The sequence below is a fragment of the Perognathus longimembris genome, chromosome 12 (assembly GCF_023159225.1).
Source record: "Perognathus longimembris pacificus isolate PPM17 chromosome 12, ASM2315922v1, whole genome shotgun sequence".
Taxonomy (NCBI): Eukaryota; Metazoa; Chordata; class Mammalia; order Rodentia; family Heteromyidae; genus Perognathus; species Perognathus longimembris.
The window spans coordinates 53,164,586-53,173,758 of NC_063172.1; positions in this window are offsets into that span (position 1 = coordinate 53,164,586).

A 9,173-nucleotide genomic window follows, 5' to 3' on the forward strand; every position below is an offset into this window, starting at 1 on the left:
ACAGCTCTCTCAAGAGTCCAATATGAGTGAGCAATGCCCTTCAGAAGTTCCTCCTCTTAAGTACACCCCAGGCTAGAAGAAGAGCATCTGTATGTTGGCTTCTAAATGATCCTATGTTTTATAGCCAAGATCTTGCTTCATTTCTGTGATAATAAATGATACGCATGGACTAGAGTAGCCTTGTCAAAGCAATACGATTATTAGAAAAGGACACAAAATGCTTTTTCTATGATATTGGAACATGAGTGCTTATCTCTAGAAAACAATGTTAATAGAAGGGAAAGTTGAAATAAATATGGCTTCTAATAGCTGTAAACACTTGTAACGTGAGAGTAACTATAAATATAATTTAACTAGAGATGAGAGAAAAGTAAAAATTATTCAAGTGGCATATGATAAAAAAAGAACTTAGTTTTACTTGTATGCAAAAACAGACTGTTAATAACCATGTTGCTACCATCAAAATTGTGATATCTAGACACAGAATTTTCTAGCATTTCTCACAATGGAGAGAGACTATTTCGCAAAGTTTTGCATCTTACATGGCTTTGTGATATGCTTTTCCCAACATTCACTTTCCTCTGTGGTCAAGGTGATGGAAGCATGTTCTAAGCAAAGGGACCGACATTCCTTGGACTGATTTATGCACAGCTCAAGTGAGCTCCTCCGCATTTGGACAAACACATTGCATAAAAATTCCCAAGTTATTCTGTTGGACACATGGATACAAAGTGTCCATCTGATTCATTTCCATCACATCACATCAGTCTTGGCATGTGTCCTACAAGGGCACAATAGACCATCACCCGCAATTCTACAAGGTAACATACACATGGAAAAAACATCTTTTGTTTAGTAGAGTGCTGATTTTAAAAAAATGCAGCTATGTTCATATTTGTAATTCTAGCTACTCAGGAGATGAGATCTGAGGACAAAGTTTTGAATCTAGCCAAGACAGTAAGTCCATGAGTATTTTATATTCACTTAATCAAAAAAGTTGGAAGTATATCTGTGACATGAATGATAGAGTGCTAGCCTTGAACAAAAAAAAGATAGGGAACAGCATCCAAGTTCTGTGTTCAAGCCCCCATGCTGGCACACACACAAAGATGGAAATAAATAAATAGATAAATAAATACATAAACATATGTACAATAAACCAAGAAAAGATGCTTAATCCTATCAGTGATTAAGAAAATTCAACTGTATGCATTTCTTAAAAGAAATGTAAATTTGATTAGCAGGAAACAATTTGAGTGGAAAATCTGTACCACAAGAATTGGGTATAGCTGGGTACCGGTGGCTCACATCTGTAATCCTAGCTATTCAGGAGGCTGTGGTCTGATGGTCATGGTTCAAAGCCAGCAGGGCAGAAAAGTCCCAGTGAGACTCTTATCTCCAATTAACCACTCAAAAACCAGAAGTGGCTCTGTAGCTCAAGTGGTAGAGTGCAAGCCTTGAGCACAAAGGCTCAGGGACAATGCCCAGGCCCTCAGTTCAAACCCCACAATTAAAAAAAAAAAATAGCACCAAGTATAAAACACTTTAAAATAATCAAATAAAATATTTTAATGATTTTTTTACTTAGTAAGATGAACATATAAAATTTAAAATTATGTCCATTTTTACATTGTACAATCCAGTGGCATTTATTTAATTTGCAAGGTTAAATGATATTCACCATTATCTTTGTTCCAAATACTTTCATCACCCAGAAAGAAAGCCATCCCCATGAAGCAGTCATTCTTCCTTCTCTCTCATAACCCCAGAAACTACTAATCTTCCTTTATATATTTGCTTATTTGAAGTATTTTATATAAAAAATTACAAAGTAGGTGGCTTTTGTATCTGCCCCAATTATATGATTGTTACATTTGTATAATAATTTTATGCTTTATCCATATGGTAATATGCATCTAAACCAGGATATTGTGAAGGCTGAATAGTATTTCATTGTATTAATATATTATAATTTTTTTCATTTGTCAGTAAATGGATAAATGACAGAAAGACAGTTATGCTCTTTAACCTGTAGCTATTATGAATAAAATGCCTATGGTGTTTGCTGAAGCTTTCTTTTGGGTTTTCTATAGCATACAACTACCTGTAAACTTGCTGGGTGATATAAATATGTATATTTATGTATGTATACATATGCATGTATATATAAATATATATGTATATATAATACATATAATACAAATATAAAATCAATTCTTTAACTTATTTAGGAACATCTAAATTGTTACTTCCACAGTGGTTGTAATAACATATCTGGCAGAGTGTGACAGTTTTAAGTCTTGCACAGCCTCAAAACTTAACCAATAGATAAATACAGCCAACCCAGCAGTGTTACATAGTATTAATTTCACTGCTATTTTCATTTGCATTTCCCTAACACACTTTCATCATTTAAGTGCATAGTAACATCTATTTTGAGAAATTTCTTATAAATTCTTTCACCTATCTTTTCATTTTATGTAAGGGGAGGGTCAAAAGAATGTGAAGTTGCTAAAGGGATGACATAGACCAAGATGCATTGTATACATAAATTTCTTTGTTAAATGGGAATATAATTTAATATGTAACCTAAAAATTAAGAAAAGTGAGAGAAGAGGTGGGGTGGGAGGGGTGGGTGAGAATGTTAAACAGAGAGACATTGTTCAAGAGGCACTGTACTTATAAACTGCTCTGTTGTAAGGTAAATCATTTGTACAGTGACTTAAAGAAAATAAATATATTTTTTAAACACAGCATATAATATATACTGATCTTTAAGTTTAGAATGTGGCCATTAGTAGATACAACATTTGTAATGATTACTTCTATTCTGTTCATCTTGCTTTCACTCTCTTGACAGTCTCCTATATGACATACATATATTAGTTTTTAATTTTTGTAGAATGTGTCTAGTTTATTTATTTTTCTATTATTTTCTGTGCTTGGTAATACATCAAAAATCATTATCAAACCCAATTTCTAAAGCCTTTAAATGTAGTTTCTTCTGAGAATTTAAAATTTTTCCTTTCTGTGTTTATATCTTTGCTTTATTTTGTGTTACTTTTTCCATATGTGAAGTGAGCACTCAATTGACTTCTTTCACACATGACCATGCAGGAGATGTTTAAAATCTGCTGTTGCTGGGAATATAGGTTTGTTAAAAGCAAGGGAAAGGTGTGGTATCTTAGTTTCCATTTTTGTGCTTCTCTGTGCTCTAAGACATTCTCTTTAAAGTCACTTGGCAATCACCTTGGAATCCAGGAAGGACAAGACTGATCTTTGAGCAGCAAGATCTTTATGGGCTTCCTCCAGCAGACAATCCACTAGGCAATGATGGCCGTGATAACTTTTCTGGAGCCTCTCCCTCAAGCAAGGACTGACATAATGATTAACCATGTTATACTTTGATCAGGACCTATTAGTAATTATGCATATCTCTCTGCTGATTTCTACTCCCTATTTAAGATCTAGCTCATGTTGATACCCTAAAGAAAATTGCAGATGGACTGACATGTGCTATCTTCTTGTGCCCTGTAATATAACTCCTTTCTCTGCTCTTTCCTGTCTCTGTATTTAATGTACGGGGGACAAGGGCTCACCTTGACATGTAGAATTCCTAGAGTGTGTGCCTGAGTCTACCAACTCTGGTTGTAACTGTTCATTTGTTCCAGTGCCATTTATTGATAAGATTGTATTTTCCTCTTGTCTTAGCTCCCTGTCATTGGATACATAGGCTTATTTCTGCACTTTCTATTGTATTGATCTGCATCTCTGCTTTTGATAAAGACTAAATTAATTTTGTAATGGCTTCAGGAAAATTTTCCATCTAAACAATGTGAAATCTTCCAATCCAATCCACAAGACATCTGTCTAGTTGTTTAGCTTTTTATTAATTCCTTCCAGGAGTGCCTGTACTTTTCCATGTGCAATTCTTACATGGTTTTTTTTTTTTTTTTTTTTTTTTTTGGCCAGTCCTGGGCCTTGGACTCAGGGCCTGAGCACTGTCCCTGGCTTCTTCCCGCTCAAGGCTAGCACTTTGCCACTTGAGCCACAGCGCCACTTCTGGCCGTTTTCTGTATATGTGGTGCTGGGGAATCGAACCTAGGGCCTCGTGTATCCGAGGCAGGCACTCTTGCCACTAGGCTATATCCCCAGCCCTCTTACATGGTTTTGATTAATTTTATTTCTAAGTATTTTATTATCTCTCTCCCCTGTCTGTCTTCCCTCACCCCATCCTCAGCCACTCATAAGAATTTTATCCTTCTGGTATTACTATGCATTGAATTGTTTCCTAATTTTCTTTTGTGTTGTTCATAAGGAACAAACTATTAAAGATAATACCAGGGAGATGGAAAAGGAGGCTCAAGGGTTGTAGAAGCTTTTAGTTTTCAGCTTATACATGAAACAACGAGATTTTTTACTTTTTGTTTTCCATCATTTTCTGTGTTTTTATATAAAATTTCAAAAACAAGAAATTACACACATATAAAATTCCACTGATATAAAATTATCTCAGGATGACAGTCAAGGATTTGTACTTCTTTAGATCATAAGGAAGTCTGGGACTAATTTTTCATCCTAAATCTGCTTTGCTACTGCTTTGTTCTTCTCAACAAATCCCAGAGATCCAGTCAATATCCCTTTTACTGAAATAGTTATAACCTCAGGCTCAGTACAGTGGGGCCTGTCTCCCAACTGTTGCAAAATTAGGCCTTGATTATAAGGCTTCAGAGGCTGTTAAAATTCCCTAAATGTTTACATTTTCTCAGATCATTTAACTCATAGGTTGGAAAATGAGAGGCAGTATCTGATCACTTGGGGGGAAATAGCTCACACTGGCTTATCTGAATGGTACTGATTCTGGATATCACTATAAAGATTATTGTATGTACAGCTTTCCCTTCTCTCTCCTTAGGCACAGTAAAGTGAGACTTGAAGGATGAATGAGTGCCTTTGGGAAATCTGTAATTACCTAGAAAATCTAAGTATTTTTATTTTAGCTGGGTCTGTCCATGAATAAATACTTTGTTTCAGTCTGTTTTCACTTTCATTATTAACCTTCATGATTTCGCAACCATTGCCTTTTGAAATTCCTTCATCTACCTCCAAGATTAAGATTACAGCCAGGAGCCAGTGGTCAGCTGGGGAGAGAATGTCTGTGAGACTCTTATCTCCAATTAACTATCAAAAAAAAAAAAAAAAAAAAAGACCAGAAGTGAAGCTGTGGCTTATGTGGGCTTATGTGGTAGAACACTAGCCTTCAACAAAAGAGCCCCAGGATAGCTCCCAGGCCCTGAGTTCAATTCCCAGGACAGATACCAAAAGGAAAGAAAGGAAAGTAAGAAAAAGAAAGAAGATTACAAACAAACTAAAAATTTATATGTAAAGGATTCATTTTTTTTGTTTCCTACAAAAAAGAAAAAAAAAGAATTTGACCTTCTGATTTCTGAAGAAGGGCAATAGTTGGCATTAATCCAACTAAAACTAATTTTTTTTTTTGTGTTTATGAGTCAGGAGGTAAAAATAACAGGAAATTGCTATTATTAATAGGAAATGAGAAGCAAAGAATATTGCCCTTTATCTAAGACAATCAAGTCTGTTGAAACACAAGAATTGTTTATTTCATTACTTTTAAATCGCTGTGGTTCCGTGCTAAATGTGTGTATAAATGTATACAAAGCTAATAGAAGGCATAAAGCTCTGTAATTAAGGTATACTCAATATAAAATACTGTGTTCTCAATATTGGATTTATTGTAATCTCTTCTATCTTCCCATGTCTCAGGAGAGGATCTCCCTGGGAGATCATTTCCATCTTATTTTATTCATATCCTTTCTATCTCATGTCTTAGACTTTCTTATCTAGTTTTATTTTGACTCAGACACTTGTAAATTATCTGTTTGTTGTGAGTGTGAAACCAAAGTTGATTTAAAAGTGGGGATTCTAGAGTATAGGAAAATCCTGTGATAGAAAGTTCAAAGAAGATTTTTGTTTAATTATGAATTCCAAATTCAAAACAAAGTATTTTTCAAAGAATTTTATAACTTAAAAGAAACAAGTAAAAGGAAACCTACAGTTCTAGTGAAGATATGTATAAGAACCATTTTAGCAAAAGGAAATATATCCATTCCATGGCATTCAGCCACATGAAGAAACACTCAGTGCTTCTTTAGTAATTTATTGGATGTTGATTAAACCAAGTCCATCTGAAGCTCTCAGACAATAACTATTATCAATAGGTAGATTCATAAACTAGAGTGGAGCACCAGAGAATTTAAAACAGACTTTGAGTTCCAAATTCGTATATTTCAGTTTCTAAACCTAAGCAGTAAGTTATCACCTACAATTCATTAGCTAGCTCTGGGTATTTAGTTCAAGCTCCTATACTCCTAATTAGGCAGTTGGTCTTCCATGATTTCTTCTAGTGTTTATTCCTATGGTATTTCTAGGAAGGATATTGTGATCAGCCAGGGGGTGAAAAGGATGCACACACGGGAAGAATTTAAACCAGAAAATAGGGCTGGTAGTGTGGCTTAGCGGTAGAGTACTTGCCTCGCATACATGAAGCCCTGGGTTCAATTCCTCAGTACCACATATATAGAAAAAGCCAGAAGTGGTGCTGTGGCTCAAGTGGTAGAGTGCTAGCCTTGAGCAGAAAAACCCAAGGATAGTGCTCAGGCCCCAAGTTCAAGGCCCAGACTGGCAAAATAAACAAAAAACAAAACAAAACAAAAAAACTGAAAACAAATATTTCCTAAAAGAAAGACTTTTAGTGCAGCAAAATTCATGTTTTCTGGATTAGGATTGTTGCACTGTGAAATTTTAGAAAGTGAAAGAAGGAAACTTTGGACTGATTTGGGGTGAAGTTAATTTCATACAAAAAAATACATTTAGGGACCTAGCTGGCAGAAGTAGGTCCCAGGAAGTATGTCTTTGAAGGTTCTAGATGTTCTTGGTTCTTTCTCACATTTTGCTTTCTGTCTGTCAAGAGGTGAAGATCCTATTGTCATCTTCTCTTCCTGCCCTAATGCTCCGCCAGGTGCATGGGGCCAAGCAGCCATGTACACAATCCTCAGAAGCAGTGAGCTAAAATAAATCTTTCCTCATTTAAAAAGTTCTGAATGAACTATGATAAAGCAACTAACATAAAACATCAGAGAAAAGGAGGCATTGCTGTGACTTTTACATAATAATATTGTTCAGCATTTGGAACTGATTTGTGGGGGAATATGCAAAAGTTTGGAGATGTATGCTACCGAAATCTTACAATGATGTCAGCAGAGCTTAAAATGTGATTCTAGTAGGTGCTAAAAAGCCAAGCTTCTGAAAGGAAATGAACAGGAAACACTATATTCACAAGGTTTCTGGTGCAAACAAGGAATCTATCAGAGACTGGACTAGAGCCATTAATATTACATAGCACATTCTTGGCTTTGGAGGGTTGGGAGGGCAGGGAATAGGGGGCTCTGAGTCTGGGCACATTCCCTTAGCTTTTTTGCTTAAGGCTGATACTCTACTACTTGAACCACATTTTTTTCTTCTAGATTTTTGCTGGCTAATTGGAAATTACAGAATCTTACAGACTTTCCTGCCCAGCATGGCTTTCAACCATAGTCCTCACATCTCAGCCTTCTATGTGGCTAGGATTACAGATGTGAACCATTGACACCCAGGGATACTGCACATTCTATCTATGACCTGAGACTTTGTGGGAGGCTGAGATTTAAAATGACAGAATAATTTTCTGAAAGAGATTTCAAGGCAACCCAGCAACCCAGTTACAACTATCTGCTTTTAGCCAGGTTTATAGTAAGAATTGGGATTTAAAATGCTGACCATAGCCAGGCACTGGTGGCTCATGCCTGCAATCCTAGCTACTCAGGAGGCTGAGATCTGAGGATTGTGGTTTGATGCCTCTTATCTCCAATTGATCACTGTAAAGTTGGAAGTAGTGAGGTGGCTCAGGTAGTACAGTGATAGGCTCAGGGAGAGTGTCCAGGCAGAGCCCTAGGACCATCCAAAATAAAATAAATAAATAAAAGCTTACCATGGAAATTTAAAAAGACAGTAAATAATTACATGTAAAGTTGAGGTTAAAGAGCACTTGATTTCATGAGATTAGTCTCATAAATAGGCAAGTATTTCTCTGGGGGATAATGGGAAAAATGTCTTGAGGCTATCTCAGCAATCAGCAAGACCCCTCCCTTTTCTGCTCCATAGTTAAGAATAAACTAATGTGTTTATTGGCCATTCTTTTTTTTTTTTTTTTTTTTTGCCAGTCCTGGGCCTTGGACTCAGGGCCTGAGCACTGTCCCTGGCTTCTTCTTGCTCAAGGCTAGCACTCTGCCACTTGAGCCACAGCGCCACTTCTGGCCATTTTCTGTATATGTGGTGCTGGGGAATCGAACCCAGGGCCTCATGTATACGAGGCAAGTACTCTTGCTACTAGGCCATATCCCCAGCCCCTTATTGGCCATTCTTACTCAGAAAAGTCTCCTTTTAAGTCTTTAGCCCACTTATTAATTTGGTTGTTGTTTCTTTGAGGATTTGTTTTTGGGGGTGTAATGTTTTGTGCTCTAAGTATATTTTAGATATGAAGCCCTTGTCTGATGAATTGCTCGTAAAAATCTCCCATTATGTGGGCTTTCTCTTTATCTTGCTAGCTATAATTAAATAGCATTCTAAACATTTATGCAGTAAGAACAAAGGAGAATATTCTTAAGAGAGGATTGCAAGTTGTGGCTCAGTAACTATTTGCATATGACCATATAAAATGATGCTTATCAAAATGAACTCCAAGAAATGTAATCAAGAGATTTTTTTATTGTATTGTTTGTGGATATTTCCTTTGGTTTATTCTCTTTTGTAACTGTTCTTTTTTTAAATTTCTGTACCCTCTGTCTTGTATATAAGTTTATCTGATTGGGGGAGGAGAAGGAGAAGCACAGGAATTGTGGGACAAAGGGTAAACCAATTTTTTAGTGATACTCACTAGGCATTATGTTGGAAATGAACTTTGCAACTTGAGGGAGAAGAGGTAGAGGAGAAAAAGAGAAGAAAATGAAGGAGGGGATAACAGTTTTCAAAAAGAAATGTATTCGCTGCCTGACTTATGTAACTGCAACCCCTATGTATATCACTTTTACAACAAAAAATGTTTTTAAAGGAAAAAA